Below are 22,696 nucleotides of genomic sequence, written 5' to 3' on the forward strand. Positions count from 1 at the left end.
TTATTATAAAACTAAATCTGATTCTAAATAATAATCTACTTTGTTCTAAAACTAATTAATTGAATGTAAAAACTAGATCTAAAACAAGTTATTGGATAATGGCTAACTACAAAGACTAGATGCTTAAGAGCTAAGTTTTGTGTCTTCAAATGGAGGAGACAAGATCCAACTTTTCATGCATGGGCTGAGGAGCGATGTTTTAGGCCGAAAAATCGAGCCCAAAACCCAATTTCTTCATTCCACAGAGGATTTTACAACTAGATTTGACTTCAACAGCCTTTTCGACCACTTCTGCTCCTCTGATTGGGTCAAGGCTTGGACCATTAGAAATCTTGTTCCCAGACGGTCGTTTTGACATAAGGTAGGCCCAATTCCGAGGTTTGAGTTCAAAGATATGGCTTCCAAAAGTTCTGCTGACTTTTATGCGGTATTTCTGCCCGCGTTGACTTTGATTTTTCAGCTTTGACCCGGCTTTAAATGAGCTTTTTCTCCTTAGATCTTGGCCTTTAATCTTAGAACTTCTTAACAACCAACCCTTGCTCCATTATCTCGCAAAAAGGGTGTATTTCTCCACATATTCAACTCCAATGCCTGAAATACATAAGAACACGATAACAGTACTAACTCTTACTTATTAATCACATAATTGGTCAAAAAGCAATATTGTTAAAGGGTTAAAACTACAATTTTGGGCTCTTATCTTAGATTCACAGGGATGTGTTATACTTGTTCTCATAGGGATGTGTTAAAAAACAAACTCTCTAATAGATTCACTCAAGTTTTGTTCTCTCAAATGTAGCAGACATTTATATTCCTAACATACACGAATGACGTCCAAAGGAAATCGGGGTTGATTGATCACACTTTCCACATACTATCACACCATCATATTCCTAATCGAGCTAGAGGTCTTTTTTTAAGAGTTATGGGGCTAGGGTGATGGTTTAGAAAGAAAAAGGAAGGGAAAAATAAAATCTGATCATTTAAGAAATTGGGTCTTCAAGATACTTGTAACTAGAGAAGAACCTCATTTTGTTATTTTCTTCCGAATTGTGATTCATTCTTTAGCCGTTTGGCTTTGTGATTCCTGATAAAACGTTGATTTCACGTTTTGGTTTTTCTTACTTAAGTCCGAAGTCCACAGTCTAAAGTTCGAATACCAAAGTCCAAAGTCCAAAGTCTGTATAGTCGTCCATTTAGTCATGTTACCTTACTCATGTGGGTTTGGTAGGATAGGTCGAGTAAGGGATCGTCCAAACCTTAGGGCTCGGCAAGGTTCACAACTAGAATTATAACTTTTGGTGAGTAGGATTTTAGGTTATTTAGTTAGTTTAAGTAATTTAACGGTAATGCAAGTAATGTAACGGTGATTTCGACGTAAATAAACAAAGATGGAGAAACAGGGAGAGGGTTAATCATACTCATGCAAGATTCATTTTTTAACAGTTTATATTACCACATCACTACAGCTCTAATTCGTCTCAAGTTCATAGACAAACTCGAGACGACGTCGAGTATCGATCCCAAGCGAAATGCCCACATCACTAAGTCACATCTCACTAGCATAAGGAGTTGAACTAATATTTCATCTCTAGAATATCATTTCAGCTCCTGGTTCGATTCTACATCTAGCTGGAAAATTAGAGAGATATCTGACACCAGAGAGTCGCAACGAGATATTTTTCTCTCTCGAGGACTGTTTCCGAGCATCAAGACTCCAAATTCATACAGTCTCAATCATTTTGGGACCGGATGTATAATCTACATCTAATTCCTAAGATGATTCTAGAACATTAAAGTGTCAATCCGATTCTCACACGAAGTAAAGATAACCCTCCCAAAGGGGATTAGTTATGGTCATTGGAGGAATAATTAAACTTGTTATATATAATAAATAAGTAAATGTAGGACATGAATTAAACTTGAAAAGAAATGACTTTTATTAAGAAGAAATAACTTACAGTATTGAAGATGCTAGAAGAGAAAATGACGGAATATAAAGTACTAGAATGAAGCTACAGACGATAAACTAAAGCTAACTATCTAATGAGCAAGGCTAAAGCATAAAATGCTGAAGGAGGAATATTGAAGACCCCCCTTACATATATATATAGGCTGGTCTCTCGTGAAGCCTTTAATTGGGTTTCGTCCGTTTCTCAAATTAAGACATTCAAAACTTTAAAATACAAAGTTTTGGCTTCATCCGGATTAATTTGGTTTTTGTCTTCTTGTTTAATTCAAACCAAACTTTATGTTTAGTTTTGTCTTTGTATGTTTTCATTTTTGTCCTTATACCAAATTCAATTCAAACTTTGAATTGGTACGTGTCTTCTCCTTTTGCAAGGTGGCACAAAATTGTGACCATCACTTGCCACCTACCTATGCTGACTCTTCATGCCTTTTGAGCCCGCAGAGTGGGTCCACTTAGTATGTCCTAGTGGCGGCGCCGATTTTGGCATTTTTAAAACTTTCTATCTTTGCGTAGAGTTCGTCACCTTGGTCGCTCTGGCAGTTCACTAGCCAACGTCGGCGTCCAGATTTATAAGATGTGAGCTTCGGAAGTTTGCTGCTTCTTTACATATGGACCCGTTCTGCACTAGTTTTGTTCCTTTGGAAACTTCGGCTCTAATCATGCTTTGTTGGGCTTCACTGGGGTTGAGTGGGAAGACTTCAAATATTCTAGTATTCCCATACTTCGATGAATGTTTTATCATTATATTCATGTTAACTGCAGAAACCTGAAAAAGTACAAAAATATAATTATTACATGATTATTAATAACATAATTGACCAAAATGCTATGTCTCTCGGGGTTTAATAGTACAGTTTTGGGTGCTTATCACACCACCCCCAAACAGCACTTTGCTTGTCCTCAAGCAAAGAAGAGACATTAAAATGATAAGTGGCCAAAAATGTGTTGTCCTAAGCTAAGTCTCATTTCGCAGAGTGAGGTTGCATTGACCGTATGCAACAAGGCCTTGAACCACTAGGAATTCCATAGTGGACGAGTTATATCCTCGTGAGAGTTTTCCAGAGAAGATACTCACAAACTCCATTTATACAACAACGACTTAGTAACAAAGGCCTGTTTCCTTAATTAATCTCAGATATCTAGACATCTCACTAGCGGGGGAAACAAAAATTAATTCTTTCGAAATTCAAGTTAATATACATACAATAATCAAAACATCTCCATATGAGCATGCATGCAGTGATCTTTTACAATGAAATGTACGAGCAGGTCGTTTTCGATCCTTTGGATAGCGTCCTTAAATAGGTTCTCACAGGTAAGTGTTGAAACACAATTTATCTCTTATTTTTCCACTCAAGTTTTGCTAACTCCAATGTGCAATGGGCACACGTTTACTCACATACTCAATGACAGTTAGAGGAGCCGAGGTCGAGAATTCACATCTACTACTTATTATCACACTATCCTACTCCTAATTGAGCTAGAGGTCTTTATTAGGTTTTATGGGGCTTAGGTGGTAGTGTAGAAGAAATTGGAATGGAAAATTCAAAAATGATGAGTATGAGATAATAAGGCATTCGAGATATTTATATTAGAGAAATCCTTATTTTCTTTCCTGCTTCTAACATGGGTTTCTATACTTGGCTTTTTTAAGTTTTTGTATTCCCTTTTGAATTGATTTTGGGGGAAATTCTAACTTTGATAATTCTTTTGATTTTCGAAAACATATTCTATTTTTCTTTTTCTTTTCTTCTGAAGGAGGTAACTGATTTTGATTTGTGACAAGTTTTTCTCTTCATTTTTCTGCACTTTATCCTATTTCTCATACTCATCATCTAGGTAGGCTTATTTATTTGTGGTTAATAGATGGGTAATGAATTTTTGGTAAAATAGAAAGGGTTAAGGGAAGGTTCAATGGGGCGACTAGCGATAAATTTTTTTTATAGGTGTGAATTTTTGGCTATATCGATTCAAACAAGGCCTAAATTCTCACCTAGAATTTGGGTAGTGATCAAGTAAGTAGACGTGTGGACTTCTTTATTTAGAAAAACTACTTCTCTGTGTCATTACTCACATATCACACATTTTAAGGCTTTTTAGTTAGATTCTTATAGGATATGGAAACTAAGCTATCTAACCGTGGGTCCCAGAAACTTACTGTTGTGTACATTTAATGATAGTCAGTGCATGAATGCTCATGAAAAGATATAAAAACTACTGCATACATATTAACTCAATTTCTAAGAACAAGTCCCAATTCAAATGCTTGGGTGAGATTTCTAAATATTTTTCATCACAGAAAAGGAAACGAGAATTTGTCACTAAATACGTTTATTTAGACATAAAATAAAACTATATACAACTATGAATGCATAATTTTTGTGAAAGGTTCTCACCACCCCCAAACAGTTGGACGATGTGTCCTCAAAGTGCTAAGAGGAAGAAAGAATATACCTGAAAGGCTTTGAGCAAAAATATAGTTGACATCTTCCACAGAAATTTATTGTAACACACTATATATATTATACATCATAAAAGTGAAAGCACACTGTTAGGTTATTTATTTTTCATATCAAAACGTAAAACAAATATGTACATCAACTCACATTGCCCCAATTATGAATTAGGGGATGGTCCATCCTTGCTTCTTCTCTATCGAAATGCCATTCCTTTGCGTCACGCCAATCTATGATAGCCTTCCAGACTTCGCTCCACTTCCTCTTCCTTGAAGTGTCCAATTAAGCTATCATTTTATCGTCATCAGGGAAGCAATGAACTTTCTTTAGATACCTTGACAGGCGCCGCCATGTCCGAAATCGCAAAGAACGAATTATCATGAAACGTTGCCGCAAACGAATTATCTTCTTAGAGAACATACCTTTTAGATCCGGTTTAGATAACTCTGAGAATCCAAGCTTTATGAATCCGAATCAACAATCAACCTCTTGATCTTCTGTTGTATTCCTTTAGAACAGATTGGACGTTGTGTGGGCAACTATCTACCAATCCCCTTCTTTCTCTCAAGATCATAAACGTATTCAGATCTAATTTTCTTGCCTCTTTTTCAGAACAATGAATAGTGAATTTCGGCCAAAGAGAGAGTATTCTATTTATAGGCTACAACAGGGACCATGAGGAGAAATTAGGGTTGGGCCTCCTGACGGGCTTAGGCTTCCCATATTCGCCCTGAACACACGGCCCAAGTCCATCAACAAATGGCTTATTCTACTAAAGGCCATTGTTGCACTACCGCCCTAATCCCAAATTACGTGTCAGTGTTTATGGGCTCCATATTATATACTCGTTGATCTCCCCGTGTTTAAGATATCGAATGTCCGTTGATTAAGTCAAGTTACTGACAACTACATTAATCAACTTCTTACGTCCTTGAGTAGTACCACTCAACCTCATTGTCATGTCGGAATAAATCTACTTGCAGGGTTTACATGACAATCCTTTTAAACTCCTCAAGGGGTCATCATCAACCCGACTTCTTGCGGGACACGAATTCCTTCTATAATCAACAGCACACCTTACATACAATGTCATTACCCAATCCATCGAGTTTGTTGATTCACAAATGAATCTCACCCATTGATGATTTAAAGCAATGTACAATACATGTAAGTGCCCGTTATTATATCCAGATTAAGAGGACAAGCATCCATAATAATAGAGGCATTTGTTCTCTTATATAGTCAGTATAAGGAGAAACAACCTTATTTGGTCCTGTTCAATACACACAAAGTGTACTAGTCTAATCATATAGTCAAGATAGACTAATACCAGATTATACTACAACCGTACTAATGGTTTGTCCAAATCCATCTAGGTTGTGAACGATTACTTATACTTTATAAGGTACTAATGATATGAACTTTTGTGTGTTCATACCATATCATCTACAACATAAAGTACTAGACACATGCATATAACTAATAACATATATAATATGCATAATATTTGCCCATATGATTCACATTCAAAATATAAAGAATTAGAGTTAATATAAAAGTAATGTTTTTAGTACATAACCCTATCAAGTACGTCCTCATTATCCTGCATGTTGTAACTGGCAAAGTGATATAGTGATATCGAAAGGACCGAACCCTCTTAAGGTTCTCAATTACTAGGTCTGTGATGTCGAAGGTGGTATGTTACTGGGCCAGTTGACCTTGCCTCTTTTTGTGTATGTAGATGGTGTATGGTCATTGAACAAAACAGAAGAGTATTAAAACCTAATTATCCCTCAATAAGTAAAGGATGAGTAGAATATCGTTCCACTTTTAAGTGTATGTTATGTGAAGGATGAGGACCGGAATTTGGGGGGTTTAAGGGATTAAAAACTATGATTGTAGAGATTTTAGATTCTAATGCTAAACTAAACTAAATTAACTAAACTATTGAGAATTTATAAGAAAGGGAATTCAAGATATTAGAATCCACCAATACTTTTGATATATGACCTTCTGCTTCATGGTTGTTCTTACAAGTAGACTACAATTAGGCAATCGAGCTGAATAAAAGTAGTCTCATGGAAAGAATGTCAATCACATATGAAGTGTCGGGTCCTTCACTTTAGCATCCTCTCACCTATTCTAGACTTTGTACTATACTGTAGTGATAAGTCATGGGTTGTAACTTGGCTTGGGTATTGGTTTATGAAGGAAAGGTAAAAAGGATTCTAAGGTTGTTTCTGAAAAAACATTAAGGGTTTTGCTTCATTTTTTAGAAGATTTCTTCAAATTCTGTATTACAGAGAAAATTCTTCCTTTGTCTTAGCTTTTCCATCCATTCTGTTCAACTTTTTTTTTTTTTTTTTTTTTTTTTTTTTTTTTTTAAACTCAGTGGTATATCCTTGATTAGTATTGGATATGCTTGTTTTCCACTAGCTTCTTTCACTTAGAACAGAATGATGGTCTTCATTATATCTCTCTGGTATTTCCTTGTAATCTTCCTTTTGTACTATTTCTTCCTCTTTGTGCCCCTCGTATTCTCATAAACATATGGGTATGGCTGATAAAGATTTTGGCTATACTCCTTGTCTAGAGTTGGGTGACGGGTAAAAGGTTTTATGAAAGAAAATGGCTTATTGTAAGGCTCAAAAGGGTTTAACATGATGGTCCTACTAGGTGGGATAAAGGATGAATGGGTTCACTACTTGACATATCAGTATGATACTCTGTTTCGAATAGACTACAAGACCTAATGGCTATCTCCCCAGTTGATGTCACTTCGTGATTAACCAAATCAACAAATAATGAGACTATATTATAACGACATAAAAACTGAAAGATGTTGAGTCACTAAGACTTCGGATTTTTTCGTGAAGAACTCTCCAAAGAATGGGTATAAAGCTCAAGTCTCTCCGGGCTAAGTCAAAAAAATTCTACTTCGGGTTTACTAGGGGTTTAAATCTCTCTTCTAGCAAAAGTACACAAAACTGACCAAGTATTATGGTGGTGCCTTGATAAAGAATTCTATCAACAAGAACTATGTCCGAGCATAATAAATAGTCTAAGCGGTAATGAAATCAATAATATCAACTATCTATCAAACTCAACACTACGCAATATAGAATATATATCCCAGACTCATCATTAAAATTCATTTTTCTCATGCTGCTGATATAGAAACAAAAATATTTTTATTTTTGAAAACTAATTTTTGAAATTCATTTCTCAAGTACACCCTCCCCCTACTTATGCATGCATTGACCTCAATGTATAAAGAAGTAAATGAAATGGATGAGAAAAAGGTAGGATATTGCCATTGATGCCGTATATCAAAATTAGTTTAAGAAACAAATTTTTAGGTCTTTTTACGTCAGATCCCCAAGACGTAATGTGAGTCTTTTAAAGTCAGATTCTCAAGACTTTTGAGTCTTTTATAGTCATCCTCAAGACTTTTGAGTCCTTTATAGTCAAATCCTCAAGACTAGTATTCCCACCCACTAGGTTCCACTTTGTAGGAATTCTTCTGATCTCTCTCAGTATGTGATTGACAAAAGTATACCTTGTACCAACAATTTTCTCTTAATGGCAGTAACCGGGACAAGTTTCAGAATGGCAATTCTTACAAAGAACCTAGCTACCTAGCTCTCCTCTTATGTGCAAATGGACTTTTACCGAACCCTGCACGATCCATAGAAATAATCTTCTGTTGAAGGTCAACAGGGAGTAAATCCCATAAACTAATAAGTGGGGAATACTTAGGTTTCCATCTCAAAACTGATCTTTTGACAACATGCTTACTTCCTGTAGACATTTTCGCTCGATCTACTAGAATTCCTTCCTTTGAAACTTGGTGACCCAGCACTATCCCTTCCTTTACCATGAAGTGACTCTTTTCCCAGTTCAGAACTAAGTTAGTATCGCAACAATGTTTAAGGACTAAGGAGAGATGATGCAGACAATCCTCAAAAGGACATGTGAATGTGGTCTTCTTTTGGTCCTCAGGGTGAATATGGATCTAAAAATATCCTGAATAACCATCAAGAAAGCAATAGTAAGCTTGTCCAGCTAATTTTTCTAACATCTGATCGATGAAAGGCAATGGAAAATGATCTTTCCTCGATACGCTATTCAACTCTTGTAATCGATGCAAACTCTCCATCCGGTCTGAATCCTGGTTGGAATCAACTCATTGTTCTCATTCTCGATTACTGTGGTTCGGACTTCTTCGGCACAACTTGAACTGGACTAACCCATTGACTATCAGAAATAGGGTAGATAATGTCGGCGTCAAGGAGTTTGACAACCTCTTGCTTAGAAGTCTTGGAATCCTCTTCCAAATGAATCCTATGTTGAACTATCATAGGGCTGATCCCAGTGACATCATCAATTGTCCAACCTATAGCTGACTTGTGTTCTTTTAAAAGTGTTACTAACCTGGATTCCTGCTCCTTAGTCAAATCTGATGCAATGACTACTGGGTAGGTTTCCAAATCTCCCAAGAAAACATACTTGAGTGTAGACGGCAAAGGCTTCAATTCTATCTTAGGCGCCTCCTTCTTAAGCTCTTTAAATGGTCCATCAGGCATAGGCGATTCAAACTTTTCTCTGAACTTGCTGTCATCCATAACAGGTGATGAATCCGAAATCGCATTGAATGCCTTGACATTAAGTTCCACATAGTCTAAGTCTGTCAGAGCTTTCAACAACTCGTCAGTAGGATATGAATGAGTCAGATAATCCTGTGCTAATGCTTCAATCATGCATACCTCGTTCACAGCAAACACCTCCTATGGTTACTCTAACTTATGGAAAACATTGGTCTCAACTTTCATATTACCAAAGGATAACGTCATATTACCATTTTGACAGTTGATGAGTGCATTTACAGTGGCCAAGAATGGTCTGCCTAGAATGATTGGTATCTGCCTACCAGATGTAGGTGCTGTGTTGAGTACTATGAAATCAACCGGATAATAGAAATCTTCAATCTTGACTATGACGTCTTCAATGATTCCTTTAGGTATCTTTACTGATCTATCTGCGAACTGTAAAGTAACATCAGTCGGTTTTAGATCCTTCAAGCCTAACTTCTCGTAGATGAAATATGGTAGAATATTCACACTGGCACCCAAATCTAATAAAGCTTGCTCCTCCAAAGAATCTCCAATTCTGCATGTAACAGTTGGACTTCCAGGATCTTTTAGTTTTAGAACCGCTTGATTCTGTAGGTACGATGAACATCTTTGAGCGAGAAAAGCTTCTTTCGGAATGTTGGTCTTCTTCTTTACTAGATCTTTCAGGAACTTGGCATACGAGGGGACTTGCTTGATGGCGGTCAGAAATGGGATATTAATATGCAAATTCTGAAATACATCACAAATTTCTTTGTACTGGTAATCTTTTCTAGTATTCTCTAGTTTCGAAGGAAACGGTGCTGGCGGATTCTTCAATACCGGTTCTCTTCTTTCGGCTTCGGTTGGCTTGGTAACAGATAGTGAAGTGACAGGTGGAGTCACTCGTGATGGCTTCTTCTTACTTACTTCCACAGTAGTTCCTTCAACTTCTTTTGCAACAGTTTCTTCAGCAGGTGGCATAACACTATATATATCTGGAATATTAGAATTGGGTGGGATGGTGGGGACATAAGTTTCCTTAGGTTCCGCAGATTCTTTTCCTAGTTCATAGACAATCTTGTTATCAACTTTCTTGCCTGACCTCAGAGTGGTGACATCATTAACTTGTTCATGAGTAATCTCCAGGTTATCCACCTGCAGGATACCTCTTCCTTTCGGATTTAGCTCCGGCTGGCTTGGTAATGCTCCTTTCGATCTTTCCATCAAGGCGGTAGCAATTTGCCCTATCTGGCCTTGGATGACACTAAAGTTACTCTCCAACTTCTGGGTTCTTTGATTTGTCTGTTTCAGCTCATTGACAATGGTGGTGATAGCTTCTTCCAGATGTGGGATAACTACTTTGCTCGACTGAGGCATAGGGCAATATACCCACTCATAAGATATGGTACTAACTCTCTGTTTGTGTTGGCTTGGTATTGCTGGTTCTGGTATGACTGTTGATTTCTGTATGATTGCTGGCGGTTTTGGAACAAATACTGGTTATTTTGGAACTAATTTGACTGATTTTGGAATCCTGGAGGAAAATTCCTCTGATTTGTATTTTATGGCTTCCAATAATTCTGTCCCTAATTGAACTCGTTATTTCTTCCTAAATAGTTGATACTACATGCCTCTGCATTAGTATCCAGATAGTACGAACACTCTTCAGTGGTGTGGCCTTCATCAGAACATAGCTCACAAATGGCATAATAAGGCTTGGTTGGTTGAGGTTTAGCTTGGAAATTTTTTGCTTTTGGAGGATTCATAGAGAACTGATCAAACTTCTTGTTCAGAGTTTCAAGTCCTGTTGATAGGCTTGCCATAATTGATATCATCGCTTGATTTGGGTCTTCTTGAATTTGGTTGCCAAATTGCTTCTAAGCACCCTCCACTCTAGCTACGCCCTCATTGCTAGTACTCCATTGTTGAGTGTCTTCAGACTAAATTTCGAGAAAGTTGTAGGCTTCCTCTCCATCCAATGATGTAAAATTACCTTGATGCATTGACTGTATCATCTGCTTGTTCATAGTAGAAAGTCCTCGAAAGAAAAAATGAGCCAGTGTGCTCTTATCATAACCATGATGTGGACATGAGACTAGCAAATTATTGATTTTCTCTTAGCTTTGATGATATTCTTCAGTCACCTTCCCTTTGAAATTGCTGATGGCTTGCTGCATGGCATCTATCTTCTGGGGTGGGTAGAACTTGTTCATAAACTTTGTTCTCAACTTCTCCCAGTTGTTGATTGAATTGATCGGCTGTGTAGTTAACCATTCGGATGTTTTACCTTCGAGTGAGAGTGGAAAAAGAATTAACTTGATACTCTCATCCCTGATATTCTGGTTCTTGAAAGTTCTGAGGAGTGATAGAAATTTGTTCATGTGAACATAAGGCTGAACATTGTCTGAACCATTGAACTTTGAAAGCATAGAGATTATTGATGCTCTAAGTTCAAACTGGTTAGCTTCTGTCTCTGGAAAAACAATACTGCTTGGTGGGTCTCCAATGATTGGTGAATAGAAATCACTCAGCTTCTTCCTCTGTTGTGCTTGCATGGAAGGGATAGCTTCAGGATTATTGGTGTCCAAAACTCCTCCATCATTGCATGCGGCCATTTTATCAATCTCGTCTAGTATTCTTGTGAGTCGGTTGTTAAACCTTGTCCACTATTGTGTTCTTACCAGACGATGATATGGATGACGGGGTATACACTAGAAAATGCTATGCGAAAATGGTAAAAAAAAAACTATCCTACTATGCTTGAATGCAATTAAACTAATATGCAACTATTATAAATTATATTAAAATGCAAAACTACTTTCCTTCAACTGGGTTGGGCTTTGCAGCTAGTATCTTGCCCGATGTCTAAAGTTGTCTCTTCTAGGGTTATGGCGAATCACTTGGATTGCTTAAGTACCACTGCCCACAGACAATAGTCCGTTTGTCAAGATTCAGATAAGAAACACTAGAGTTTGATATTTCACTGTGTTGTCTTACAACTTCAATTGTTGAAAAGGTCCTAAATGCAATTATATTAGAAAACAATAAAACTAAACTACAATGCAACTATACTAAGAATAAAATAAAAAGAATGAAGATTCGACTAACCTGGATGGTAGATCTTGTCTTCGAGATGTCCTTCAAGCTTCTTTCTTTCTTAAAAGGATGGATGATGCGGCTAAAATTACCTCAAGATCCAAAATTCTAATCTTGAAAGAAAACGTTAAACATAAACAACTTAAAACGGCAGCGATGCCATTTGACCTTGCCTTTTTTTTGTGTATGTAGATGGTGTATGGTCGTTGAACAAAACAGAAGTGTGTCAAAACCTAATTATCCCTCAATAAGTAAAGGATGAGTAGGATATCGTTCCACTTTTAAGTGTATGTTATGTGAAGGACAGGACTGGAAAGGGGGTTTAAGGGATTAAAAACTATGATTGTAGAGATTTTAGATTCTAATGCTAAACTAAACTAAATTAACTAAACTATTGAGAATTTATAAGAGAGGGAATTCAAGAGATTAGAATCCACCAATACTTTTAATCTATGACCTTACGCTTCATGGTTGTTCTTACAAGTAGACTACAATTAGGCAATCGAAAGTGTCGATGCCCTCTTCGATCTAAAACATCGTTAACAATTAACTCTACTTAAGGTTGTTCCTATGTTTATGCTATTAATATATTCTTTCCTTTTATGTAAGCTCGGGCAGCCATTCAATGTATTTCCAAGAGCAACATCAAGGAGTACTTCCTAATAGGGTGGTTATTCAATGAATCACCACTTAAGGCGAACACAAAGAATACTTCCCCTAGGTAGCCACTCCCTAAGCTACCCCTTTCTAAGGCAACACAAAGAATACTTCCCTAACTCTAAAGAACTATACTACTAGAAGAAAAGTAAAGAACACTAGCATGATATTAATATTGCAAAACATAAACCCTATTCTATACTTTCATCCCCTGGTGTGGGCAATGGAACTAACAACTAAAAACATAAAGAACGAACCTGATTGAAGAACACCATGAACCCGAAGAATCATTAAACCTTAAGCACTGGCTTCATCTCCTCCCTTGAAGGAGAAGATTAGCCTTACATATAGAAGGAAGAACACGAAGAACGAGAAGAAAAAGTGTCGAAGAACATAAGACTAGAAAGACTAATTTATTAAGACTCAGCTAGTTAAAACCGATCTTTTATTATTAATCTCTCTCTGCCTCAAGTTCTAGAGATAAGAGAATAAGTGAATTGGCAAATTACATGAGGCACTTAGGTCCTCTATTTATAGAGGTTACAATGAGCTCTAAAAGCATTCCAAACCGTCATTTGTTTCCTAATACAAATAGACTTCTTTCAGAGTCCAACTTCATCTCCAAAATTGAGAAAAATTGGCTACAGTGTCGATCCATGCGTCTGGACGCATTATTCATGTGTCTCAGACATGATCAATGCGTCTGGACGCTCGATCCATGTGTCCCAGACGCGTTAGCCGATTTTGTCTCTTCTGCTCTATGCTTCTATCCTCTTTTGCGGGCTTTGGTCCAAGCAACGAATCCTTTGGCCTTGGGCTTCCAAATAGGCTTTAAAATAGGTCCAAGTCGCATCTTTAATATCTCTAATTCCTTGGCCTTCTCCATGATTGTCCACGGGCTTCCCATGTGATCCTTAATGGTCCGTATTGCTCCGTTTTACCCCTTTTTCTCTAATATTCCACAAAACTCTCTCTTTGACCTGTAGAATCATAAAACATAACTTACAAACACTATTAGTCCACTAAGATGGCTAATTAAACAAGAGGCATAATCGAGGGTTAAATAGCACTTTTTGAGCACTTATCCCCAGTGCATTGAACGTCTTACAAGCTGATTTTGAGGCAGTGGAAAAATGCCAATCCCTTATGATGTTCAAAAGAATAAATAACATGGCAGTTCCAACATTCATGGTCATACTGGCTAGTGGAATAGTGATGTCTAGCCATCGGCCAGCTTCTGCACGTTCAATGACCTGGGCAAGGCCATCGCCATAACTTGCGGCAAAATTTTCCCAAGAATATTCATTAAAGTTGTTTTCTATCATGTATTGAATGGGGATGTATGGCTGAAAAGGAGGAAGGTCCAGAGCCATTGCACTGCTGGCTCATAAAAAGGGTGGCGGGTGTTACCAATATGGATTGCAAATCCGTTCGGCATGAAACCAACAGCCGGTAGATCCTCCATATGATTGTAAAAGTAAGTTGCCAAACCTAGAGAATATGTCTGCTCAGGGTGTAGTTTCAAGGAGTTCCAACCAACTCGAGTGATGAAGTCTCTGAAAAGATGTCCATATGCAGGAGAATTCAGCAACGAATGGAAAGATTGTTCTGGAATCATCTTTGGAGATGCCTATAAGAACCGTTATTTCAGAATGAATATTTCTACAAACCGTGAAAACAATGCACAGCGAAATTAATGGTTCTCACGATTTTGGATTGGAAAACATACCTGTAAATCTGGCTAAGATATCTCTGAGAATCCAAGCTTTATGAAATCAACAATCAACCCCTTAATCTTCTGTTATTTTCCTTTCAATAGATTAGACGTTGTGTGGGCAACGATATACCAACCCCTTTCTTTCTCACAAAGCTAGAACCGATTTGGATCTATCTTTTCTTGCCTCTCTTTTCAATCAATATAAATAGTGAATTTCGGCCAAAAAGAAAGGTTTCTATTTATAGGCTACAACAGGGGCCATGAGGAGAAATTAGGGTTGGGCCTCCTGACGGGCTTGGGCTTCCCATGTTTGCCCAGAACACACGGCCCAAGTCCGTCAACAAATGGCTTATTCCAATAAAGGCCATTTTTACACTACCGTCCTAATCCCAAATCACGTGTTACATTTATGGGCTCCATATTTTATGCTCATTGATCTCCCCATGTTTAAGATATCGAATGTTTGTTGATTAAGTCAAGTTATTGACAACTACATTAATCAACTTCTTATGTCCTTGAGTAGTACCACTCAACCTCATTGTCATGTCAGATCAAATCCACTGCAGGGTTTACATGGCAATCCTTATGAGCTCCTCAAGGGGACATCATCAGCCCGACTTCTTGTGGGACACGGATTCCTTCTATAATCAACAACACACCTTACATACAATGTTATTACTCAATCCATCGAGTTTGTTGATTCACAAATAAATCTCACTCATTGATGATTTAAAGTAATGTACAATGCATGTAAGTGCCCATTATTATATCTGGATTAGGAGGACAAGCATCCATAATAACAGAGGAGTTTGTTCTCTTATATAGTCAGTATAAAGAGAAACAACCTCACTTGGTCCTGTTCAATACACACAAAGTGTACTAGTGTAATCCTATAGTCAAGATAGACTAATACCAGATTATACTACAACCATACCAATGGTCTATCCAAATCTATTTAGGTTGTGAACGTTTACTTATACTTTATATGGTACTGATGATATGATCTTCTGTGTGTCCACACCATATCATCTACAACATAAAGTATTAGACACATGCATATAACTAATAACATATATAATATGCATAACATTTGCTCATATGATTCTCATTCAAAATATAAAGAATTAGAGTTATTACAAAAGTAATGCTTTTAGTATATAACCCTATCAATGCCATCGTAGAAGACCTGAGAAGAAAGATACCACCTGTAGACAAAGATAAACAAAAATGAGAATACGATCAAAATGACTAATTAAAACAAATTACATTTATTTATCATAGGAAAATTGCACTATATTTAAAAACTAAAAAGAAAATGACAAAGAATATAAAATTGCAAAATTTAAATTGTGTCATGGGCCCAAGTAACGGTGAGGGTCCTTTTGTGAGAGAAATCCATTTATAAGATTCTCGATGCCGTCAATCCGTGCAAAAGCCCGTTGTAACATTTCGCTTTGTGTCTGGTAAATCTCGGCGTGGTTCTCCATTATGAGAGTGTGATTTGCCAAGAACCGGTTGTGGTTGTGCAAGAATTGTGCTTGTTCCTCTTCTTGTATTGTCCGCAGGTCATGAAATTCACGAAGACTGGTGATGATAATGTTCCGACGTTTGTATAATGTCATTAGTCCTTGTTGAATTAAACGATGGCCTTCCATAGGATTAAATTCGTTGCATAATGCATTTTCAGTGAAGATGTTGTTAGTGGAACAAGCTTCGTCGGTTTATGCACCGACATGGTTCTTTGCAATGTCGGGATTCCAGAAACCGTTCCCACAAATTGAGTGAATGGTGAGAATGTTAGCTGTTCTAAGAGGTGTATTAGGAGCAGAAATAGAAAAACCCCAACGCATCATGATAAGTGTCACAATGGTTGGCAAAGGAGCTGCCTTTTTCCTGGTACGTGCAATCGTGTTCTAGAGAAATTTAATAATGCAAAAATCATTGCAGTTAGTCTGCAAGACCCAGAGTAGATGGAGGAGGGGTTTTGTTATTTCGGAATTCTTAGATGTGCCGAGCACATTATGAGCTAGCCATTGGATCACAGATAATTGGTTTCTTTGCAAGGATCACTGATACACAATACGGTTTTTCCGGTTGTATTCGCCGTAAAGGATAGTTGCAAACATCAGATGTCTGATACTGTCGAATGGTGAATCCTGAAGGTGTACCCCTTGGTTCATAATGGGAATTTGAAGTACCTCAGAGATGATTTCCATAGTCAATTCACGCTCGCATCCGTTTGCACGGACAAAGAATTGCCCATTTTGGAAATAACTGTGTTTATAGAACAGCAGGACCAATTCTCTGGAATAAAATGCCTGCTTATGATGTAGTAGAGGGTACCATCCTCAATGTAAAATTTATGTGTCAAAAATAGATGAAAAAGACCGTTTTGGAAATTTTCCATAAAATTTTGCTCGGGCACGAAAATTCGAGTGAGGGCCATTAAAGATGGAGTGGTGAAGAAAATTTAGTGGAAAGGGGAAGTTGAATTTTTAGAGGTGTCTATCCTTGCTATAAATAGGCACCAATCCGAAGATGCAGAAAATACGAATCGAGATGTCACAGGGTAGTTAGACCACGTGTGTCTTCTGAAACATGGTGCAAAAGTGGATGTAGTGTGGATGGGAAGAATGGGGCATGCGACTACAAGGAGTGCCTTTTTTTTTTTTTTTTAACGTAAATAGCGTAAGTAGAAGGACAATGAAGATGTAGATATAATATCACAATAAGATGTAACAACGTATAGAGATGTGAAAATACATTATAATGACACGGGGAATAAAATACAAACTTAAATATTAGATAGGACTATATGCCTACATTAACAACATTATTATAATAAAACAATCGAGCATGAAGACTTGAGTAGCATATTCAATCTGCTGCTGCTCAAACTTTTCTAGTGCATCCATGAATCTTGAAACTTGGAGTGATCTAAAAGCGATTTTTAGAATAAGGAGTGTAGAGGGGAGAAGATGAAAGGAGTGAAATGTGAAGAATGTATTGAACTTATTTATAGAAGAAAATTGAGCCATTTTCTGACCGTTTTCTGACCGTTTTTAGGATGCGATTTCATGACCGTTTTCTGACCGTTTCCTAGCCGTTTTGCAAAACGTTGGTTTACGGTAAAATTTGTTGTTAAGTGTGACGTTAAAAATACATATGTATATATTTTTATGTATATCTATATAAATTATTATTACTAATATTATTATATATGTTTCTACCTATATAATATAATATTGGAGATAACTAATATACTATTTGACAAGGCATAAATTTTGGAAAATGAAGGAAATAATAGACATCCTAGGTTGGAAAATTAAAATGCAAACACGTGAATAAAACATCCGTCATAATTAATATACAAGAATGGAAAAATAAACTGTCTACTGAGAATCCTCGGGGCTTGCAAGAGAATCCTTAGGGGCTGCAGAAGAAGAACCAGGAGTCCTGCGACGGCTTGCAGGACGAGCTCCTGTGGAGGCTAACTGCTCCTAGATATCACCTAGAGTATCCATCACCTGAGCTTGAAACTGATGTTGGTTTGCCATGAACATTCGCTGGAACTGGTTCTGGCGAGTAGTCATTTGGTCCTGGAATGCATTCATGGAAGCTCGCATTTCCTGTTGAAATTCGCCCATGCTGTCTGTCAGTGACTCATGGCGAGTGGTCATATCCATCCTTAACTCGCCCAAGGTATGTTTCATCGATACCTGGCGAGTGTACATGTCTCTCATGCCACTGTTCATAGCACGTAAGGCATCCATAGGGTGTCTCATCTTACTCATAGCAGTCTCATCAAAGAAGGGTGGGTGAGATGGGCCTGTGTTAGCGTGCTCAGCTGCCATTGGTGTTGTGGGTTCCTAAGGGGCCAGTATACATTTCTTGAAAACAAGCATATTCTCATATAGGGGCATAGGGAGTAACGGGGTGGCAGACAAGAAACCCAAATTAATCATAACTTGCGTTAAAAAATGGCAAGAGGGGTTGACCTGAGAGTGGCATGTGTAATAATATCAAAAAGAAAGGTAACTATGCAAAAGTTACCCTTGCACTCCTAGAGGATCCAGAGAAGGTGGAGGAAAGTCTTGTTGATGTCTGAAAAAGCACGCAACACGTTATTATTTGTGTCGTTGTTTGTGTTACGTTTCTTTTGCAAATCTTACTTAGCCTAATATATATTGATTAGTATAGTGGCTAGCAAGGTATCAATCCTACTCTAAATAACTAAGTGATGATAATAGAAATTTCTAATCTAAATTACTCTAATGGATGCAAGTAAAAGATGTGATGTGGCTAAGTAATAATTAATATATGGTTGATTTGATTTGAGATTTAAACTATGCATAAAATAAACTAATTTAAATATATGAATATGAATCAAGAGAGAGAATATCTTGGGAGAGATGAATCCACCAAAATCATAGAATTAGTCCAATAGGTCTATCTATCATGCTTAATATAAATCACCAATAGAGACTCACCATACCTACAAACCTTATGCTCATAACCATGATGATAATATGTGGCTTTCAACGTGCTTTCTATCTTTCCATCAAATACTTCTTCAATCTCCAATGATATCTTCTATCTAACCAAATTGTGCTATAAGTGGCATTCAATATACAACTCCAGGTGCCATGGAAAATCCACATGTGGCATTAACCATACAACTAATTGAGGTGCCATAAAAAATCCAGTCATCACACTAGAACACTAAAAACTAGAAGAAAAGAATCTAGGGTTTGTGGTATTTGGCTCTACACAATCTTGAATTACCCTAAGACCTCCTAACCTCCACAAGAGTGTTAGATTAATGGACGAATAAGAAGAAACTCAATGAGGGATTTAAACTAAAACATGATAGAAGAAGAACTAAACTAAAACATACGAAAAAGGATTCATCTCCCCTCCAAAAAGAAGGGAGATTAACCCCTCATACTATGCTATGAACACAATATGAAAAGGAATAATCTTTATAGCTATTAATGGTGAAAAGGTCTGAACTTTCTTCTCTCTTAATTCTAGATCTAAGATGCAAACACTAAATTTCCTCGATGATGTAAACTCAGGTTTTTGTGCCTTATATATTGGCTTTCATGCTTGTCTGGATAGAGATCCGAATCCTATGTTTATTTGGTGTCAAATTCTCTGTAATCTTTTAGAAGAAATCCTGGAAAAGTTAAATTCGGTTAGACCAAAGTTGGACGTGGCACACTTTGCCCTATAGGCTATTTCCCAAGCTGCAGCTTCTGACAGCTTTCAGTTTCCTAATTCTTGTGAAACTCTGACTTCTTTTCCATGTTGATCTCATCTTCCTATGAAGTCGAAATTAAGGCTTTGAGATCAGATTGAAGACTCTTCTAACTTAATTATTATCCTCTTTTAGAGTCCCATTAGGCTTGGCACTTATGGAGACAAATATGACATTTTTGCCCTAGGCCTTTAGCTGTAATTCCCAGTGACTCCTTTTTGACTTGTTTGACTTCTTTTCCCTCCATATTTCATATTTAGGTTCTTTGACCTACAAAAACTCAAATTGCATCATATTAGAATATTTAAATATAAAATTGAGACTAACATACACATTATTGGGGTTATAAATCATTACTTTTGAGCACTTATCAATGTCCGAGGGCTTTGAGGTGCTAATGACATTCTGTCCCAGCCAGCTGGTTCCATCACACCGAGCACTAATACGCGCATTTCCCATCCATATTGTACTCGCCCTCAATAAGCGTGTCGAGTATTAGGTCATAAGTCCATGGGTACACGGACTGCTACTGAGTCAGCACATGGTCGACCACAGGTATGCCCGTTACATTCGAGATCAAAGCGGGTGTGACTTCGCGGTGCACACCATCGATGGTGACCCAAAAATGGTCGCAATTAAAGCTCCCATTATTGTAAAATTTCAACACCAAATCTGTTGAATAGAGCCCACCATTAGCATATAACAAATATTCCCATCCTCTAGAGTGTATTTCCGTATCGAAGAATGGAGCAAACAACCCATTCTCAAATAGAGCTCCAAAATTTTTCTCCACCGAAATCCGCCTATTTCCGGCCATTGGTGATCGTATGAAGAGGATAGATATTGATTTGAGATGAGGGGGAGAATTTGGAGTTGCTGACGGAAGGGAATTGGATTCGGAGCTATGGTGGTCGCGCGCGAGACCTGAATATAACGTGGGCCTATCTCGTGCGAGACTTAATCGAGAGGGAACAAGATCCAACTTTTAAGGAAGAAGAAAAATGAGGTTGTGACGCGTGTGGTTCGGTTTCTCGGGTTTAAATGGGTAGAGAATACGAGATTTAGTTGGGCCCAAAAAATTTCCCAAGCCCAAATCAAGCCTAAAGCCCAATTTAAGCCTAAAAAATCTAAATGCTCACCCACGACTCGTTCGGACTCCGAATTGGATGAATGAGATATCGGAATGATCGGCACGAAAAATGTCATCCAATTATATCCAATTATATAAATCATACTCAAAGGTCACAAAAGTTTTTGAAAAGAAAGGGTGGGGGGTGTTTTATTTATAAACAGAGTTTTTATTTATATACAAGGGAGATTTAAGTGAAGAACACTGGATGTCCGAAGAATCACCATCTAAATTCATAGGCAACTATCATGTCGGCTCTGGAGCGAACCCAATCTAGCTAGACTGTGGCTTTACCTTTATGTATTATGGGGTTAGGGGCAGGACGATACCATCCTGGACTGTGTGTGCTACGGTCTAATAATATTGCCCTTATTACATACGGCTATCCTCAAACCGCCCCAAAGGGAACTCAAAGTAACCAATTCTAGGGGTTGGTCTGGTGGATTCCATTGCCCGATGGTGTTCCAAGTATGCAACATCCAAGGTTGAACACAAATCTCTATGTGCATAACTTAATACACTGGGAATTTTTATAAGGTAACAATATATACATATATACAAGGTGAGTCTTTTAACGTCAGATCCTCAAGACGAATCGAGTCTTCTAATGTCAGATTCTCAAGACGTTTGCAAGTCTTTTAACTTCAGATTCTCAAGACGATTCCCAACCTGTGGGAGAAACGGGGCTGCGGTGAAGTTTATCCTGCGCAGTTGGTGTCAGACAAAAGTATACCTTAAACTGGCTAATATCAGATAGGAAGTTAAAACCTGGACAGAAGGGTGCTTGACAATGCACACACCACCCCATCCTTCGCGCACGTCGTTTACGAGCAAAGTACTACGACCATTACCTATTCGTGATGAGTGAGACTTACACCAAATGATTAGCAAAAGTTCACGAGGCAAAGAGTAGAAAAGGGAAGAGAAGGAAGGAGGGGAAATTTTGGTACCCATCGTTTACCAGTAGGAATGTTTGCTCGTATTGTAGAAGACATTTATACTCAATTATGAAATAGAGTTTTCGTGGACTAAGGTTCCGGCGCTTGCAACCACACACTTCAAAGAACTTTTGAGATCATAAAATAGAAGATGGCCTGGCTACCAAAATGGCGTACCCTCTATAGAAACAAGATTGAGTACACCAAATGAAACATCTAGTCTATGTAGACCGGATCCTGAAGAAGAGTCTGTTCAACATCTGGGGAGCGTTATTCGTGGTAATGTTTGAGGCGTTGTTCATTTACTTGAAATTTGCTCTTATCTTGTGGATTAAGCAAAGAGATTGCCCCATAATAGGTCACAGCTGACACAATGAAAGGACTAGACCATCATGTTTTTAATTTACTAGGAAAAATGTTTAATCTGGAGTTGTACAGTAAAACATTTTGGCCAATTTTAAAATCTTTACGCAAAATGTGTTTGTCGTGCACTCTTTTCATATTAGCTTCATAGGATTTTGAGAGATCATAAGCATCACTCTGAATCTCCTCAAGCTCATTTAATTGCAATTTTCGCTTCTTGCCTGCCGCGTTGATATTGTAATTGAGGCTTTTGATGGCCCAAAGGGCCTGATGCTCAAGTTCAACTGGCAGATGACAAGGTTTTCCAAAAATAATGCGGTAAGGAGACATCCCAATAGGTGTCTTAAATCTTGTTCGGTATGCCCACAAGGCATCCGATAAGCGGAAAGACTAGTCCTTTCTTAAAGGATTGACATTTTTCTCCATAATAGACTTTATCTCTTTGTTGGAGACTTCCACTTGGCCATTCATTTGTGGGTGATATGGAGTAGCAAC

The sequence above is a fragment of the Coptis chinensis genome, chromosome 3, assembly GCF_015680905.1.
Source record: "Coptis chinensis isolate HL-2020 chromosome 3, ASM1568090v1, whole genome shotgun sequence".
NCBI classification, from domain to species: Eukaryota; Viridiplantae; Streptophyta; class Magnoliopsida; order Ranunculales; family Ranunculaceae; genus Coptis; species Coptis chinensis.